The 20,646-nt window shown below is 33.7% G+C and overlaps 1 protein-coding gene and 1 pseudogene across 1 annotated transcript in view; both read left to right on the top strand.

The window, feature by feature from the left end:
- The window catches only part of LOC101574641 (attractin-like protein 1), a 699,390-nt gene that overhangs the window by 391,241 nt on the left and 287,503 nt on the right, over positions 1–20,646 (top strand). The window lies entirely within an intron of this gene.
- LOC105741155 lies at positions 8,522–9,494 on the top strand (annotated as a pseudogene).

The following is a 20,646-nucleotide window of genomic DNA, read 5'->3' as shown; positions in this document are numbered from 1 at the left end:
GAGGAGGAGGAGGAGGAGGAGGAGGAGGAGGAGGAGGAAGAGAAGAGGAGGAGGGGGGAGCGGAGAGGACGGGAGGATGGGAGGAAGGAAGGAAGGAAGCAAACAAGCAAGCAAGCAATAGCAAATGCGGCAGAGACTGGAGAAAAAGGAACCCTTCTCTGCTATTACTGGGAATGTAGATTGGTGCAACCACTATGGAAGTCAGCATTGAGATTCCTTTAAAAAAAAACAGAATTAGAGGTCCTATTTGACCCAGCTATTTCCCTTCTGGACGTCTTCTCAGAAGAATTAAAAACATCATGTCACAATAATATACTTACCATTTAATGACTCTAAGCTACATGCTTATTGGTAAATTGTCTTTTGATTCTTTTGAAATACCAAGTAAAATGCCTTGCTAAACTTTCATAAAAATGAGCAAATACATCATGTACTTCAAACTTCACAAAGGCAATTCTGGAATTACTTAAGTTTGGAAAGTTGTATTTGCTCATTTTCTCTACATAAAAATTCTGTTTGGGCAGTGTTAGCTATTCTACCTTTGAGCTAATGAAACCAGTGTTCAAAATTTAGTAATTAAATGTGTCTAAACAAAAGTAAACATTAACTCATTTCTGGCAGTGTCAATGCTCTGTCTTGTGCACCAGGGTATAAAATCACATTTATCTCATGACTGTTTGAGTCCATAAATACGTACATATTTAAAGTAATAAATTACTGACAGGTGCATAAGTATATGATTTGAGAAAAATAAGATATATAATCTAGAAGTGTGTACTAAATAGATATAATTATAGATAGCATTTGGGTATTGAACATTGTGGAGCTATTAAGGATTAGTTCTTTAAAAGTAAATACAGACAACTTGCTTAAAGTAAAATTCAGGTAGCACTGTTGAAATGTGCTAATATAAATAGCAATGCAAATTTGAGTTTTGAAAAAAAAAAAATATATATATATATATATATATTGCATTTCCATAGAAATAGATACTGTTCTAATTTTACATGCACTGAACATCATTTATGACATTATTTAAATTATTATTGTCAAATAAGTGATATTTTGGTGAGTACTGAAGGTTACTTGAATATGATTTGATTTCAACACAATTAGCAAAGTTAAAAATGAAACGCAAAAATGCTACACAGAGATGGCCAGATAGCTCAGCAAACTAAAGTGCCTGCTTAGGCAGGTGTAGGGACTGGGACTCCATCCCCGTGGCCTGCCATGCCATGCCCATACCCGGGGCACACTGAGAGGATGACTGAGACAGGATGTGGTGGCACACCCCTCTAATCCCAGCATTTGAGGGACTGAAAACAGGAGAACCACTACGAGTCCGATCTGTGTAGTGAGAACCTGTAGACCCTGTATTAAATATATTAAAAAATGCTACACAAAAGAGACTGCATTTATGTTTTCCTAAATGGGAGTAAGACATTCCCCATGAATGGTTGAAGTAATAGATCATCTTTCCTTGTTTTATTTTGGGAATATAGAGGAGGCTTGTAGAAATGCAATTCTAAGTGATTGAATGAATTTTAGTTTTCAATTCATTCTAAATATTATTCAATCACACAGACACATGATATCACCTTATATTAAATGAAGACTAGACATATCCAAGGAGAATAAAGCTTGTAGAGGGGAAGAATGATATTTAGGGTAATGATGTTAGATTTATTGAAAAGATGGACAATTATTTGTCAAGTATAAAGTAAGAGAAGAGTATGACTTTTTCTGACAAAAAATAATTGTATAAAACCAAGTCAGAACTCAACTATGGTGTTATTTAATCAATTAATATATTCTGTGTATACATGTAGGTCAATTAATGAAAATTTTAAATCACAAATTTTGAGAAAAGATTGTTTCAATCCTAATACATTAGAATTTTTATTACTATAAGAAATAAAGTATTGTCACTTAGATTTATGAAGAATATAATCTTTAAAAATCTTTTATCAGTATTTATTTGTTTATTTGGTACAAGATCTCACTACACAGTTCAGATTCAAGTGATCCTCTCATTTCAGCCACCCCAGTGCTGGAATTACAGGGGTTCTGGGCGCAGCAAGTGCATCATGCAATACTGGGGGTCCAACCTGGGTCATTGCTCTTGCCAGGCAGGCACTTAGACCACCAAGCTATCTCCCCAGCCCAAGGAATATAATTTTAATAATATAAAAATTAGCATGCAAAGTTATATTTATTAAATATTTTCAATCAGTTTGCTCTCTAATAAAAAATAATCAAGGCCAGCAGTGGTGGTGCCTGCTTATACTGCCGGCACTCGGGAGGCTGAGGCAAGCGGAGCCTTGCTAGCTCATGACCAGTCAGGGCTACAAATGAGCTCAAGGCTACTGAACTGCATAGCGAGACCTTGTCTCATAAAGACACAAACACACGTACGCAATGCGCACACACACACACACACACACACACATCAGTACCTCAGTCTTAGTTGCTAAACTTCTATTTTGGTGTGGTATATGGAGCACTATATTAGGAAATGCTTCTATTTTGTCCTTTATCACGTTATATTCTAATTATTTGTTTTCATGTGATTCATATATTTCTTAAAAGGCAATATTTGTGTTTTATTTACCTCTATAATTCCAGCATCTAGCACAATACCAGGTATACACTAGGATGTTCAGTCATTAAATGCATATACTGTTTCTGTGCAGGTTTATCACATCATAGTATTTCTAGGACCATACCCATCTTCCCCTTGAAGAATTTTTTTCTACCACAGAAAGTATAATGGTAGGTCTTACTATACAAAATCTTCTATTTCTTTGTTTCTGGGAATTGTCAGTGTAGTCATCTACTCCTCCTTTATATGCCTTTGTCATTAAAATTCAAAGCTGAAAATTCCATAATAAACTAGCATAACCTGTCTTGTTATTATTTACATTTGTTCTGCTCCCTTTTAAATATACTAGGAATACTTTAGTCTTTTGGTTCAGTGTCATGAGTAGACTAATGCCCCTTGTCATATCACTTGTAAAATGTTGCTTATATTACATGAGAATTTATATCTGGAATGATTCAGTGGTAAATAAGTCGTTATTGTAATCCTATATTAATGCTACAAAAGCAAGGCATTTCTTATAATTAGAATGGCAAAGCCTCCTTTACACTATGTCATTGTTACTATCCTATACTTGGCTGTCCTTTTTGTCACAAATTAAAATAAATGAAGACTGTCAAGCCAAGCCAGTGATGGAGGCTAATTTAATATGATATAATTGATGAACTGTAAATTGTCCCATTTTTCCTTTTGAAGCATACTGAATAGAGTTTAAAGTGCTGCCACACAGAGTATTTTGATTTATGCTCTTTATCACATTGATAATAGAAAAATTCATTGAAGTTTATGGAAAAACAGGAATTAATTCTTTATGGAGAACTTTGTAGTTTCTGCGTATTTGGGCATATAACAGTTAGAAAAATGGACCCCAAAATGGATCCAATATATATATAAATATATTCCCAGAGTCAATATTTAAAAAAGAGAAGACAAATGTGGTCTTGTGAAGGAGGTGAGGAGTCATTTTCAACATGAAAAAATACAATTGTTAAATGCCATGAATACAAACACCTCTAAATGGAGAAAATCAAATAAAACATCCAAGCATGTTGTTGTATTTGGGTCACCGTGCTTGTTATGAATGTCGGTGAATGTATGTCCTTGAGATCAGGACACCTGCCAGCCTGTGCCAGTAGAGAGACTAGATCCCAGAGACGCCTCAATGTGGAGTCTTCTTGACTTCTCGTATACTGATAGGGATCAAGCTTGAAAGATTTTGCAGTTATTAGTATCATGAAATTTGTCAAGGCAAAAATTGGTAATTATTGAAAAAACTTCATTACTAGAAGTATTCTTTTCAGTGCTTTTCCATTAGATTATGTCAAAAAAATCATCAACATTACTTATGTACAGAATTTTTATTTCTTCCCACATATTCTTTCAGGATAGCTAGCTTACAGAAAGAAACAAGAAAAAAATCAATATTTTTTCAGACCATACTCTCATACCTTTTACTGTTTGGCAGATGTTTTAGAAACCATGCTAATACTGAAAATCATTATATTTGGCAGTTAAAGAAATTGGAATTGAGGTATTGGAGCTCTCAGTCATATAGTCAACTGTACCAATTTTATGATACTAATGAAGTACAATCAATAACTAACAAGCTATAAAAATAAAAATTACATAAAACACTAGAGCATTACACAGTTAAACAATGTGAATAGAACTCCAAATACACCATAGGTTCATTTGTGCAATAACTTTTTTGGCATCATTTTATTGTTTGTATCTTCGTATTCTATTTTTGTGAAGGCATTATAATGGCATTAAATCACATGGGCAACAAGATTGCTAAACAGTGAGAACCAATAAATACCAGTGAAAGGCTGAAAAGTGCATCTTTGATTTTTAGGCTGCTGCTACCTACTGAAATACTTTATTATCTGTGAAAAAATTATCAGGGGATAAAACGAAAGCCTTCCTGTTAAACAGGAGCATAAGAATGGTTCTGGGCTAAGAAAAATAAAGTGAAGTCATCTTTAAGAAAAGGTGTTTGTTCAAATAAGTTCAGAAATACTGCTGCATAATCTCAAAAAGCATATAGATTTACAAAACAAAATAAAATCCACAATTTTGGCAATTCCAATTAAAGACAATATCAAGAAGTGTAAGATGGCCTGTGGTTGAATTACATGGGCAGTTAGAGGTCAGAGATAAAAATCAAAAGGCAGATATGTAAAGTGCCTGCTTAGGCAGATGCGGGGGCGAGGGGTTTGATCCTGGCCTGCTGTGCTGGCTCCACCTCCCAGGCGTGCTGAGATGGAAATGAGACTGGGTGTGGTGGCGTGCTCCTGTAAACCCAGCACTTGGGAGGTGGAAAAACAGGAAGGATCATTACAAGTCCGATCTGTTTAGTGAGACCCTGTAGACTCTGTACTAAATACATTAAAAAAAAAAAAAAAAAAAAAAAAAACAAGAGGCAGGTATCTTTGCCACACTTGAACATTGTTAGTATTTGAAGTTCTTTAGTTTCTACAAATTCATGCTTTTTCCTCCTTAACAAATTCTGTGTTTATTCTTTTTTATTAGCCAAATCCCCAACTTCTTAGAGTTTATTTTATTTATAGAAGAAAATCTTATGGTAATCTTAGTTGATATGAAAGATTCAATATCATTCATAACTTTAAATAGTAATGTTAGCAAAGTAGAAGTATAAAGGACTGCTTTTCACTGATAAACAGATGTTGAAGATAAAACAGATGTTCATAATTTTATGTAGGAAGTTATAAAATTATTAAATTATAACAGTTCATAAAGCTTTAATGAGAAACATTAATGATAAATCAATTAAATGGAGAAAAACATATTTATAGGCATAAATACTTGGTCTAATAAAGTTATATGTTGTATTTGAATTCCTCCTATAGACTTAACAAAATTCCTATCAGAACATGTTTTTATGGGGTATGAAAGTTAATAATAAATTTTATATAGAAAAGTATTAAGACTGGCTGGAGAGCTAGCTCTGCAACCTAAGCGTCTGCCTGGCAGGCTTCCAAGTTTGATCCCCTGTACTGCATGCTGTGCAGGCTCAGAAAGTGGGTGTGGTGGTGCATGCCTGTAATCCCAGCACTGGGGAGGCTGAGATGGCAGGATCACTAGGAGACCAAACTGTGTAGCAAGACCGTGTATCAAAATAAATAAGTTTTTAAGAAAGGACTATTATCTAGACATAGGACAAAGAAATATAAGTTTAGGTGAGTTGATTTTCAAGATATCAAGGATCACAAAACTAGGGTAATTAAGAAATTATCACATTTTATCTATGGGGTTAAATAATTATATGAAGACAATCGAATAAAAATAGTTAACAACAGACCACACAGAATTAGCACCTTTGTATACAGGATGCAATACAAATATATGGTGAATGTTTAAATTGTAAAAATATTTATGACAGCAAAAGACACATGGCCACTAATCTCCCTCCAAATACTCTGTCTTATTTCAAACACATCCATGCCATGTTTCTGTCATTTTCTGAAGCAGTTCTGGAAGTCCTTTTTTGTGACTCTGCAGCCATGCTAGCGTGGTGGCCCTAATGTTGTGAATTGACTCAAAAGCTTCACCTGGAATGGTCATGTTGACTTTGGGGAAAACTAAGAGGCACATACTGCATCTCCAGAGATTCAGGCAAATAAGAATGCACCATAACATTTTGTCTTTTGCTTGGATGGCACTCAACAACAGCTTTCACCGTATTTCTGCATATCCCTTCTAAAGACTTTCCCAAAATGGACTTCAGAAAATGGCAAGAATGATGGGGTACTATATTCAGAGTGAGTATTTTAGAGGTTTAGTAGCAATGTGTTATGAGGTATAAAATATTTTTAATTTAAACACTCACTCTGTGCTTTGATCATCCCTTATATGTTGGTAAAATCATTGAAGATAAAATTAGTTATAGCAGCACAAAAAAACAGATGAATGTTGGATGCCTAAGCTTAAGTAGAAAAAGTTGTAAAAACAACTCATATCCAGAGAACATTTTTATAAATAAATAGCCAAACTAATTTACTATAATGTTTACCTTTAGTGTGGGGAAGGAAGAAGATGAAATAGAAAAGGAAAACATAGGTAAACAGAAGTTTCAGTAGCATTCTCATTTTGGGGTTGAATTACAAGTTCTTGGATATTCATTATATTATATAATTTTAAATCAATTTATATATATATATATATATAAACATATATGTATATATAGTGACCTACATATGCATGTATATATGTCTATCTATGGATAGATAGATATAAAATGTATATAAATACACACACACACACACACACATATATATATATATATATATATATATTTTTTTTTTTTTTTGTGGAACTGGGGATTGAACTCAGGCCCTTGAGCTTTCCAGGGAAGCGCTTATTCCACTAAGCCATCTCCCCAGCCCCTATAAAATGTATATACATCTTTAATCTCTTGTATATGTTAGAACAATTTTTTAAACCTGGTATTAAAGAAATAAAAGGAAGAAAATTAGAATATTCTAGAGACAGATTAAATGATTTGGAGAAATTCCTTCTCAGATTTCAAAAGTTACTGAGGTTGTTGCTTCAGGATAGATCATTTATAAAATTAAATTGAATCTATAGAAATAAATACTATATCAAATATATGCAAATTTTACTTGCTAAAGTGAGGAAAGGATGAAATATTTAATTAACCATGATGGGAGAAATTGATTATTCATATGGAAAAAATTAAATAGGATCCTAACTGGGACATATGTAAAAGTTAAATCCAGATAAATTGAAGAAATAATTTAAATTCAAAACTACAATTTTAAATTTGAAAAATATTGGGCAAGATCTTAGAGCATTTTGCCCAGAAAGAATCCCTTGGGGCTCAGAAGTAAATAGCATGAAAGAAATAATGAGAACATTCTACCACACCAGAATTCAAGCCTTTACTACAGCTTAGCTGACAGCGATGGGACACTCATCTCTGACAGAACAAAACAAAAAGGAGTATAAGAACCGTCTTGCAGTGAAAACGATATAAATGTATGTACAAGATAGTTAGGATAGATATGCAGCTCTTATCTCTTAGTTCAATGAGAAAGTTCGTACTAATAGTGTTTACATAAGATATCTTGTCTACATCTTGTCCTCTGAATAACTACTATGAAGACAATAATATGCAATTTATTAATTCTTGTAACTATCCTACTAATCTTTTTTGAGACTGTTTCATTGCTATTTTATCTTTTTCTCATTAAAATGAATAAACAATTTTTGAAAAACCTCTATCAATTAAAGGAACCACCAAAAGGAACAGGGAAAGATTGGTGACATGTTGGATGACTAAGTGTCCAAGGCATGCTATCAAAAAGGATCTGAATTATTTTAGTAACTATATGAATCAGAAAATGACAATTCAATAGAAAAACAGATACAAGATATCAATAGTCATGTCACAGAAGCAGAAATGTAAATAAACTGTAAACCTTAAAAACAAAAATATTATAATTATTAAAGCATATATAACCACATTGAGAAAACATATTATACTAGACATTTATACCTATTATACTAGACAAAAGTTTTAAATCTGACAATACAAAATAGTTTTGCCTCAATCAAGCAGTCAGTGTGTAACTTGCTATGACTTGGAAAATAACCTGCAAAATTTCACTGTAAAATTCTTGCACATATGAGATAATAGGAGTACATACAAAACCTTTCTTGTCAGTATTGTTTCTGAGAGAAAAAACCTGGAAATAACACAGATGTCTACTCATACATTATGCTATGGTCATACAGAGGTGCATTTTCATAGTAAAAACAGAATTAATTACACAGATAGGCTCAACATAAACAAACCGCAGAAAATAATGATCCAGAAGAGCAAATGGCTGTATAGAAAACTGGGAATGTTTGGGGATAAGAGTAGCTGCAGCCGACGTGATGGCAGCCTTTGCTGTGGACCCCCAGGTGCCCATGTTGGGATCTGAACCAATAATGCTTGGTTCACCCACATCTCCGAAGCCAGGAGTGAATGCCCAGTTTTTACCTGATTCTTAATGGGGGATTTGCCTGCTCTAGTGACTCTATAACCTTTCTCAATTAGTGGCTCTTCAGTAGGAGTAATGGAAATGAGGTCACCTTTACTTGCTGGTGGGTCACCACCACAACCAGTTGTACCAGCTCATAAAGATAAAAGTGGAGCTCCGCCAGTTAGAAGTATATATGATGACATTTCCAGCCCAGGCCTTGGATCAACTCCTTTAACTTCAAGAAGAGAGACAAATGTTTCGGTACTGCAGAGTCCCCTTGTTGGAGTTACAGTGTCTACTTCTGGAACAGGGAAAAGTATGTTTAGTTCAGCAAATATTGATCAGCCAAGAAAGACAATACTATCTCCTACCCAGTTGGATCCTTTCTATGCACAAGGAGATTCTCTGACCTCAGAAGATCACCTCGATGACACTTGGATACTGTATTTGGGTTTCCACAAGCATCTGCTTCCTATATATTACTGCAATTTGCACAGTATGGAAATATCTTAAAACATGTGATATCTAACACAGGAAATTGGATGCATATTCATTATCAATCTAAACTTCAGGCCCGGAAAGCATTAAGTAAAGATGAGAGAATATTTGGAGAATCCATCATGATTGGTGTAAATCCATGTGTAGACAAAAGTGTTATGGAAACCAGAGGTGCTTTGTCATCTTCACCTCTAACTTTAACACCATCAATCAAAACTTTAGGCACAACAACACATCCTGGAAGTGTCCTGAGGATTTCTACCATCAGACCTCTTGCTACAGCATACAGAGCTTCTACTAGTGACTACCAGGTTCTTTCTGACAGACAAATGCCAAAAAAAGATGAAAGTCTTGTATCCAAAGCAATGGAATACCTGTTCAGCTGATAGTGTAATATGAACTAAGCTACCAAGGAGGAACTTGCTCCACTAAAAGCAGTTTGCTGAGTACTGCCAGTTTCCTTCGGTTAGTTCTATAACCACTCATGGCAGTGCTGACTAGCTGTTCATAAAAGCCTTTTTCTTTAAGGATACAGCCTGTTTCTAGCTTGCATTTTAAAAGATGCTTGTGATACATTTCAAAGAAAACTAAAAATCCCTGAAGATTGGATTTTATTTCTGTAATATTGCATGCTGACACACAAAAAAACAACATTAATTACTATAAATCAAATGATTGAACCTGAGGAGAGGCCTCATAGTCTTTGTAAGAAGTTGAGTGAATTTCATGAAGAATTATGGCTGGTTGTACCAAGACACATTGATTATGATTAGTAGTTTGAATTTTAGTCTTTTAATTTAGATAATATATAATATTTTAATTATCTTTGTATATATCCTGTCTTCAATTGTCATCCCTTAGTGTTCTAAAAACCCATTCTTTTAAAAAACCTACAAATAATTCTTCTTGATAATAAAAAAAAATGGCAGTGTATATATAGTGTGTAAAGAAATTCTAATTTAATCACGTCTAAGTGTCCCTTTTTATCATGGATTTATCTAGGACCTATATTATCTTTGCTTTTTTCAAACATATTTCAAAATTTGGATATAGAATCACATATGTGAAGACATGCTCTATACCGCACAGGTCACTAGATGCCAAATTTTATTACTGTATTCAGAGTCCTAATCTAATCATCTGTAGCCTGAATAGTTAAATATGCCAATTTTAAAGTCAGTCATAGTTCCATGTAGTTTGGGATTAACTAAACTTTTATCATTCTGGATTACTTCTGATGAGGACAGCTGCACATACTCAGATTTTTTTGTTCAGGGTCTCACTACTAGATCAGACCCATAGTGATCTGCCTATTTACAGCCTCCCAAACACTGGGATTATAGGCACCACTACATCCAGCCCTCCACCAGGCTGAGTCTCAATGGCTGTCTCAGTGTGCCCCGAGGGTGGGGCCGAACCCCAGCCGCTGCACTCTGCCAAGCAGGTGCTTTAGTCTGCTGAGCTATCATCTGCCCTTATCCACATACTCTTATTAAAGTACATTAGTTTAATTTTTAGAAGTAGGTAAAGATATATATATATATATATATATATATCCAGCCCACTACACTAATATAGGGTAAGAAAACAAACATTTGGGAGGATAACTATAATTTCTAAAGATAACAGGCATTACAAAATTGAATTTAGAGTGCTTTTTACCTATTAGTCTAGGGTTTTCCCACTTCTTGTTTTGTGAAATCAGTTATTAATGTTACAATAGAAAGGCAAAAACAATAAAAGTGGCACTACTGCACTTGTTTCATAGCCATAGGAAAGTTCTATATTTATATTGTGACTTCACTTTTCCCTGCCAAAACTCATAGGGTTCTTGTGAAGATGCACTCACATTTAAAAGCAGAGCATGGTAGCACATGCCTTGCAGGTGGCTGAAGCTCCATTATGGACTGAAAAATTTAGCAACTCAACAACACTTTCAAAATAAAAAATAAACTTAAAAAGGTTAGAGGTTATAGTTCATTACAAAGGCCTTGGGTTTAACCCAAGTACCACAAAAAAGTATAATCTTCTTATAACAATTTTACCAAAAAGATCTGAATAGATAGCACAAAAAAGCTCATAAACTCTTGTTTCATTTTTAATGCTATTCTTTCAAAAAAAACTAAGAACTTTTTTATGAAGACGGTATTATTTTTTTGTATTAATTCCCCTTTTGTTTTCACTAAAGAAAGTCCTGAAAGATCTGGTATGTTATCCTCTGAAACTATGTTTGCATCATTTCCAATTAAATGTTTTAAGTCAGCAGGATAAAGTAAATTATCATAAATGTCACTATAGGTTCAAGCTGAAATGTTTGCAAGAGAATCACTAAAGGGTAGCATTTAAACTCCTATTGGCTCTACATCTTTGTAATGTCTTTGATATATAATACTTACCTGATGAGCGTATAGCAACTTCTAATTTGAATTGAAAAGTGAATTTTTGTCAAATTTTTAGGTCAACATATCTAAATTGAAGTTCATTTAGTTAATCATTTCACTTTTTAAACTGAGTAAGCAATGAATTAAAAAAGTAAATTATAATTGTTTGCTTAGGAGTCTCAGAAAGAAACACTAATGTACTTTGTTGATAGCTATGGCATTTAATGGATTGACTAATGCATTTTTAATTTTATTCCTTATGGAAAGATGAGCTTGTTGAAAAGTAGCAAAGGGCAGTTAAAATTACAAGGCTTTTAAAATAGTATGTATAAAAATTCATTTCAATTACATTAATTTATATATTTCTTTGAACTTTTGTCTATGTAGTCTTGATATAGTCAGTGAATATAAGGTAGCTTGTTAATTAAGAAATCCTAAAACACACTATAATAAAATTTGTTATCTGTTGATACTTTACACATTCAGATGTATGTCCAATTAATGTATCTTATAATCTTTCATGAATAAAGTTTTTTTAAAATTAATGATTGATGGACATGTAGCTAGATTTTTCATAATTTTTTTCTAATTAGTATGGAGGGTAAAAACCTATTTCTTAAAAGAAAAACTACTTGTTATCATTATGTTACTAAAAAGGAAGAGAAAAAACAAGACGAACAATGATTTGTGATAACACCCACAATAAGATGTCACTGACCAGCATGCATTTTGGTGTCATTAGGACATTATTTCCCAGGAAACATTTGTCTTGCTTATGCAATTAGCTAAGTCAGAGACAACGTAGTACAATGACCTTGAGCCTGTGTTCAAAGAACGTGATTGTAAGGTGCAATTATGGAGTATGTGTTGGTTGCAAAGTATTCCTTGTTTAACAGATATCTATTGAGTACCTGCTATATACTAGATACTTTTTAGATTTTGAAATTTTGACATAAATAAAATTATTATACTATTAAAAGATGGATATATTTTAAATAAATAATAAAAATATGGGGGGCCCTGGCCCTAGCTCAGTTCTTTAAGTGGCTGCTTCCACAAAGCTGTCAGCTTCAGGTTGTTTTAGTTCGATCCCCACAACCCTCCAGCCAGCCAAAAGTGCCCTGAAGGCATTCGAGGAGCAAAAAAAAAAATAAAAATATGTAGCTTATCAGATGATGTGTGACAAAAAAAAAAAAAAAAAAAAAAAAAAAAAAAAAAAAAAACGGCAGTTGAGAGGGAAAAACAGTTGAGAGAGATTGAAATTGAAATTTTTAATAAAATATTCAGGATGAGGTAAACAATGATGTTACAGTATAGGTTCTCCTATGTCCTGAGTCTTCATTATAACTCAGTTGTGTCCCAAATTTTCTGATCAAGGAGATTATGGGGCCACAGAGCAACATGATCGATGACACAGAGTGTGCATGAGGAGAGTCACCTGGAGAGAAAACATTCTCTCAGGCTTTCACAGAGAGAAAATTAGTCAAGCAGTGGCCATGACTCATCCACATGGCTGACACGGACAAAGGATCTGCAAACTGCAGTACAGAGTTACAGGATAAATCCTGAGGGTACTTGACTGACCTTATCAGATACAAAAGTTACATTTCTTGTTGTATAGGTCTTACTTTATCTTGGTCTTAATCATCCAGCAGAAAGGTATAAAAACGAGGTATATAAAGTAAAGCCATATTAATATGCTGAGCTGTGAAAGGTTCAAGTCAACAACTTCTGTGGATAACCCACTACTATTGTGGACTGCTGGACTGTGTTGGATTGTTTTGCTGAATTCATGCACTTATAGTATTTAGACCAATGGAATACCCATTTCTGACAGGACTAAACAAAAAAAAAGGCGATACAAAGGAAGAATCATTTTGTATATGTATATGCAAAATAGTTAAGATAGATATACAGCTACTTTCACTTAGTTCAATGAGAAGAAAGATTTGTACTAATAGTGTTTGGACAGGACATTCTGTCTGCATCTTGTACTATGGACAATCACTAAGAAGATAACAATGTACAATGTATTAATTATTGAAACTGTCCTGTTAATCAGTTTTGAAACTGTCTCATTGATATTTTTTTCTCAATAAAATTAAAAAAGGAGGTAAACAATGAGTTTTAATTTTAGGCAAGGGAAGTATTGTTGGGTATCTAGGCTTAATAGAAACGATATAAACCTGATTCAGGTTCTGTAGTGTATTTATGGAACTTAAGGTTTTTGTAGTTTGATAACAGAAAATATGGTTCTCCTCAACAATTTCTGGACTTCCTTTTATGTGTAATTAAGTCATTGCCTTAGTTGTACCAGCTTAGGCATAGTTGCACCTGCATAACAAGTTGCTTGTTGGAATTTGACCCTGCTGGAAGCTCACTAAGCATAATTTTTGTTTGTTAGGTCACCCCATTACTTGCTCTATTCCTAAAGGAGTGATTTAATAAAGATAATATTATGTCCTTTATCTACACTTTTTATTTTTCAACTTGTTCAGGATCTAAAGCAGATAAGAAGGCCCTACTTAATGGGACCTTTATCAGAGCCCTCAACAGTTCAATAGATTCATTGTTGATTGCTAGATAAATGTCCATTTCTAGAGAAAGGCCTCTAATAAGGTAATAAAGAATTCATTTCTTTCCCAGATCCATTTAAATCTTCCATCAACCAAGAAATAAATTACTTTATTAGAAATTTACTGGCAAATTGGTAGATCATAAATATATAAGAATAAAAATATAGTTTAATTATACAGAGTTTATTTGGTGAAAAATGAAAATCCACTTCATAATAGGAAAATAACTACAATAAGATATGTCTTTACAGTAGGAATATATCATAGATCAACAAAGTCAGGAAGAGTACCTACTATTTGGAAGGTGAATCGGTAAAGACACAGGAGAGACTGCAAAGTTCTGCAGAGTGTTCTCGGTTGTGACGTGGAATGAGCCAAGAGAGCTGCTGAACTATCAGCTGCTGAGGGACTAAAAGGGAAGGATGCGTGATTTTCTCGTTTACCTCCTCTTTGTAACCCAGGCCTCATCATACCTCTAAACAAAACACAAAAATTAGACTTCGGGAATGTAGGATCCTAAAAGTTTACATCTGAGTAAATCTAAAGACAATGAGTTTTGAATACATTTTGCAATAGACAAAGCATGACTTCATAGGGTTTGAAAATAAAGACTGTGTACCTAGTCACCTAGCTAGGAAACTTGTTAGGTACTATAAACCTCTTGTCCTCTACAGTAAACACACTACATGAAAATAAACTCAGAGTTTTAAAATCCAAATACATTGTGTATTCTACTGATGTCATTACATGGTAGGAACCGTGGAATGGCAGTCATTTGTAGTGGCTTGAGAGCAAGTATGAAAGCTCATGCTCTTGATTGTTCCCTGCTAGGAAAAGGTATTGACCGGATCATGGCACTGGAATGGGGGTAACCGAATGACAGTATGAGGAGAAGTCATAAAGAAATTGAAAGTTCAAGGGCTTAAAGAGAACTCTACTCTCAAAGGAAAACCAGGTTAACAACATTGTCAACAATAAAATTGAAAAATTATTAAGTAATAATGTATGGTTCTGAATGTAGATTAAAAATTCATTTACAAAAATATTTAGTTGGGAAAGACTTTTATTGATCAAAGTTAGTATCACACAAACCTTGAGTTGTTGATTTGGTCAAACATCATAGAACAATTTTAAAAATAAACTATTTCAAAAATGAAAAGATGCAAGTTAATTAAGAGAAATAGTTATACCATAATCTATACTGATCTAATCATATCAATAATAATATACTCATTTCACATTTTATGAAGGACATTATCAAGTTAAACACCCTGCTTGCTTCAGCAGCATGTATAATAAAAACTTAACCACTGAAAAATATGTTACATGGGAAACACTTCTGCCCTTCACATAGGATGATGAGTAAGCACCTAAAGTGCAAGGCTATATGCTTTGTGTTTCTTAAATGTCAGTGCATGTCTTCTGCCCAGAATGTATATGTTCCAGAACATTCCCTAAGTGTTTGCTGCATAAATAGTAAATGGCAATGCTAAGATATCTGAAGGAGAGCTCTGGAGATAGCTCAATGGCACAAGTGCCTGCCTGGCAAGCACATCGGCTTGAGTGCAATCTCTGGGAGAGAGAGAAAGACAGATAGAGAGACAGGGAAGGAGAGAGAGAGAGAGAGAGAGAGAGAGAGAGAGAGAGAGAGAGAGAGACAGAGACACACAGAGAGAGAGAGAGAGAGACAGACAGACAGACAGACAGACAGACAGAGACAGAGAGACAGAGACAGAGAGAGACAGACAGAGACAGAGAAAGAGACAGAGAGACAGAGACAGAGAGAGACAGACAGAGAGACAGAGAAAGAAACAGGAGAGACAGAGACACATAGAGATAAAGAAAGACACAGAAAGAAAGAGAGTGAGACAAAGAGACAAGAGACAAAAAGAGAGGAAAGAGAAAAAGAGAAAGACAGAGAGACAGAGACACAGAGAGAGAGGCAGACAGAGACAAACAGAGAGAGAGACAGAAAGACAGAGACAGAGACAGAGAGACAGAAACAAAGAGACAGAGAGAGAACATAAGATTAATTTTGGGCTGGTGTGCAAGGGCCTGAGGTAGATCCCTGGTACCAAAAGAAATTTGAAGGTGTGAGAAATTTTCAAATATTTAACATATATAAAAAGGAATAGTAGAAAGTGAGATTAGAAGTACTTACATAACTTTAATGGTTCAGACAGAGACCAAAGATATAAATTTTTGTTCACTGTAATGAACTAATAGTTTGTGCTGACTTGCTAAAAATTAGTTCTGTTGCTAGATGTATTTGTGAGTGGTAGATAACCATTTGAAAGAAAAATCATAGCACTTTTGATCTGGCTTTATTGTGAACACTGGATGAGAATAACTCCTAGAATTCCTTCCAACTCTAGAAATGAGTTATTCCAATGAGTTTCTTATGACCATTAATTTCTTATATTCTGATTTTGTAGTTTAGCACACTGTTCTATATTTATAAAAGAATCAATTTATAATGCTCATGAATAATCCATTGTATATCAACTTTCACTTTTAAAATTTTCAAACAATTTTGGATGTTTATATCATACAAAAATATTTATATCTTGCAAAATAATGAAAACAAAATTTAATAATGTTGTTGCACCCCAATTAATGTACATCATAGGCATATTTTAGTAGAGACTTTCAGAAGTTGTACATAGTAGATATCATACTTAACAAAGAAACATTTTACAAAATAACTATTTTTAAAGATTCTTAATATTGAACTGAAAGTACCCCCATTAGCTAATAGCAAAATAATTGCATTTTACTAAAAATATTTTGAGAATATTGATTAAGAGGAAGCTGCCAGCATTTTAGTCATTTATGTATTTAAGGAGATATAAATACCTCTTGAAGAATTTCAAAATTACAGTCACGAACTACTAAAATGTTCAACACAAGCTCCTTATACACTTAATAAAAAAGCTAACTGGATTATGTTGCATCTAGAGTTTCTTAACCTAGAAGCTAGTAAGCTGTGGTTCAAAATTGAATCTCAAGCTTTGTATTGATTCCCAGAATCAACGGGGGAAAACAATCTTTGTTTCTAAAATTAATTCTAAGAGGGGGAGGAGGACTACTTGGGAATTGACCCAATTGTTACAAGATTTATTGTAACAAGATCCTCCGTCAAAATTACTGGTCAATAGCTGGGATTCCATGGGTCATTTCTATTGAAATCAACTGCTTTTATATTACTAGTAGTGAAGGTTGACTTGATCATATTGTGCATCTCCTGGATGTCAAAGGTATAGCACTCACTTGCTTCTTCCTCTTCTTAACAGCAGAACATTTTTCTTACAACTTGGACCTCTAGATTGAAGAAGTAATATATCTCCCAATAGAACTCTGAGGGTATTCTAGACATGATATTGTTTTTCACGTGCAGGTTTCAAAATTTGAAATTATCCAGCTTCCAATTTTTGCTCTTTGAAAAGTTATATGTATTAAACATCCATTCTGGGGATCTAGCTTTTAAATGACCTTTTCAGTACTCATCCTTTTGCTCATTTTGATTTGCTCAGATAAATTACAACCACCTGGCCTTTTGTATTAAAAAAGGTTACATAAAAATTGACCTTTTGGTACTTATTGAGAGAGCTAGGTTCATTGTACTTGAGATTAAATGCTGTTGCTGTTTTCTTGGTTATGTATTAAATTACTTTATTTGAGGATGATAAAACCTATTTTTTGTGCCTTTTGTTTTAAGCTACTCCCAGCACTGTAGAAATGGTCATTCTGAGTAATATAAAGAGAAAATATATTTTAAAATAGTGAATATGATTTCCTCAGATCCTATGCAGTTAATGATTTACAGAAGTTTTAAAATACTTCTCTTAATCTTGATAAGGAAAATTTTAATTTGAAACACTCCACTTCTCACTATTTGGCTTATTAGGGTTTGAGCATTTTTCTGTTCCATACAAACTTTAAGCTTATGTTTGACTGAGAAACCTCGAATTTGTTAATCATTCTGCCTGAAACTTGCCTTTCTAGTTTTCCTTTGTTCCCCTCACTTAGTATCCCACTTGCTTTCCTATGTTTTCAGTGTAATAGGTTGGGCTGTCTGGCTTTCTGGAGAGGGATGTGTGTATTTCCTGGATCGGGACACTGAAAAGTTAATGTATGATTTGCTGTTCTCTTTTTTGCGATGGTACTATGGGAAGGTTTTGGTTGAGATGCAATGACACAAAATTGAAGGAGTCCATATGACTAAATGACCAATGGGAAGTTACCCAGGCCTACAGATTTTGTGAAAGTAAGAAATGACAGGATAAATCCTGAGGGGATTTCACTGACCTTATCAGACCCAGAAGCTACAACTCTTGTTGCATAGGTCCTGCTTTAACTTGGTCTTAACCATCCAGCAGAAAAGTGGAAAAATGAAATATAAGAAGTAAAGCCATGCTGTTATGTTGAGCTGTAGGGGACTCAGGTCAACAGTTTCTAACATTGCCAGTCAAGCAGAAGACCCAATACTATTATGGGTTACTGGACTCTTAGAATATTTTGCTGAGTTTACACAACTATAATATTCAAATAATGGAACTAAACAAAAAAGGGGATACAGATGAATGTCCATTTTATATCTGTGTATTCAGAGTGATTAGAATAGATATATAGTTACAATCTCTTAATGAATAGAGGGATTTGTTCTAATGGTGTTTGTAAATAGAATATCATGTCCACATCTTATACAGCAATTAACCACTAGGAAGCATGTATGCCATGTGTTAATTATTGAAACTGTCCTATGAATTTGATTTAAAACTGTCTCATTGCTATTTGTTTCTCAATAAAATTATGAAAAAAAGAATGAAAAAAAAGAAAGTAAGAAATGAACTTTTTTTTTGTTAAACTACTGAACCAGGGATGTGTACCTACTTTCACCAACTACACAGGGTATTAGGGCCAATGTCATTTATTAACACATTTTCCTTCATATCTTCCCAAGGCATTTCCCCTCTCCAGTGCCTCTTTCGCCCACTATCCTAATTTCCATTTCACCTTTTCCCATATTATTAGTAATTATTTACAAGTCAGTGTGAAAAAAATACAAATTACATTCACCACTAATTACATGTGATATCCTATAATCCCGGCATTGAGAGGCTGAGACAGGAAGTCACTGAGTCTAAGCTGCATACAAGATCCTATACCAAATAAATAAATATTTTTTTAATTTAAATGTTGTTTTTAAGTGTAAGAGTAATATTTTTAAATGGTGTTGATGGGTCTGAGGAGATAACTCAGTAGCATAAATGCCTACCTGGTAAGTGCAAGGTCATGAATTTGATCCCCAGTACCAAAAATAAATAAATAAGATGGTGATAAGCATTTTACTCATTGACTTTTTGATTTAATGTCAAAACATGCAAGAGAAAGACAAAAATACTGTGTTGGAGAGGCCTCTTGCATTTTCCTGTTGGTCATGAGCTTGTATGAGGTAATAAATAACAGGATCTTTAAGGCTCTTCCTGATGACTCCATCCTGTGTGCTTTCCTTTGTCCGAAAATGAGATCATCTTTGGCCAAATCTATGTCAGTGATGACTTCTGTATCAACCAGGAAAGGATGAAGAGCCCACATTTCAATTTTAAAATTGCTTGAAGTAACCTTCAAAATGTTCTGCAATATTTTTACATAGTTTTTGCTCACTGAGATAGGTTTTGGATCTTTTTGAACAAAATGATTTAACCAAGTTCTATTCAAAAACTTGAAACTTAACTCACTTGGCAAACAACTTTATAGGATACTTTTTCAAAGTGTAACTTTTGAATTGTGATAATTGTGAGGACTTGGTTGCCTTCAACTCCAGGCTATATAAGTACATTCTATAATATCAAGTTATAGTGTCTGAAGTGTCCATACCAACTCTCCCAGCAGATGCCCCAGAATGGTCTATGGTGTTTATAACATAAAAATGTTACTAGATCAGTCAGAAGCCTTACCTCAGACATCACTTGCTAGATACTGTATTTTAAGAGCTCACTTAAAATGTGTTCAATTAATAAACTGTTGGAATTTCAAATTTTTTCATCAAGTAAGTTTAGAGATGAATGAGCTCACCATTATTCTAAGTATAGACATTTTTTTAAAAAGAGAGAAAAAATAATTCTGCTCAGAATTTTAACCTAAATTCTTCAAGATCAATCTTTGAAATGCTAAGAACTTTGTGATCTGCTTCCAATCTGTAATATGATTTTGTGTCAAGTTAGTGATATTTTCTGAAAATTGTTTTATTATTCCAAATGTATTCTGTCACATGATATATAGTGCTTCTTTGCAAATGGTAGACTAATGTATGTTATGAAGTATAAGGTAAAAATAAGAATACATGGGTATATCATCTATAGAGTAGAAGCTTTACATGGAGTAGTAACTTTTTCAATCTTATGTAGATAAAATTGTTTTGTTTTGAAAAAGTGTTAATAAGTTAGAATTCTTTGTAAATAAAGTCATTAGTCACAAGTTTGATGCTAGTAAAGAATTGGCTATACAGATATATTGTAGTTTCACTTAGAGTAAAGAGGAATGATACTTCTAATTGTTTTTCTGAATTACTTTAAAAT

Source organism: Octodon degus, unplaced genomic scaffold (assembly GCF_000260255.1).
Source record: "Octodon degus isolate 3935 unplaced genomic scaffold, OctDeg1.0 scaffold00311, whole genome shotgun sequence".
NCBI lineage: Eukaryota > Metazoa > Chordata > Mammalia > Rodentia > Octodontidae > Octodon > Octodon degus.
Note: the sequence above shows the minus strand (reverse complement) of the source record. Positions and strands in the feature narration are given on the sequence as shown.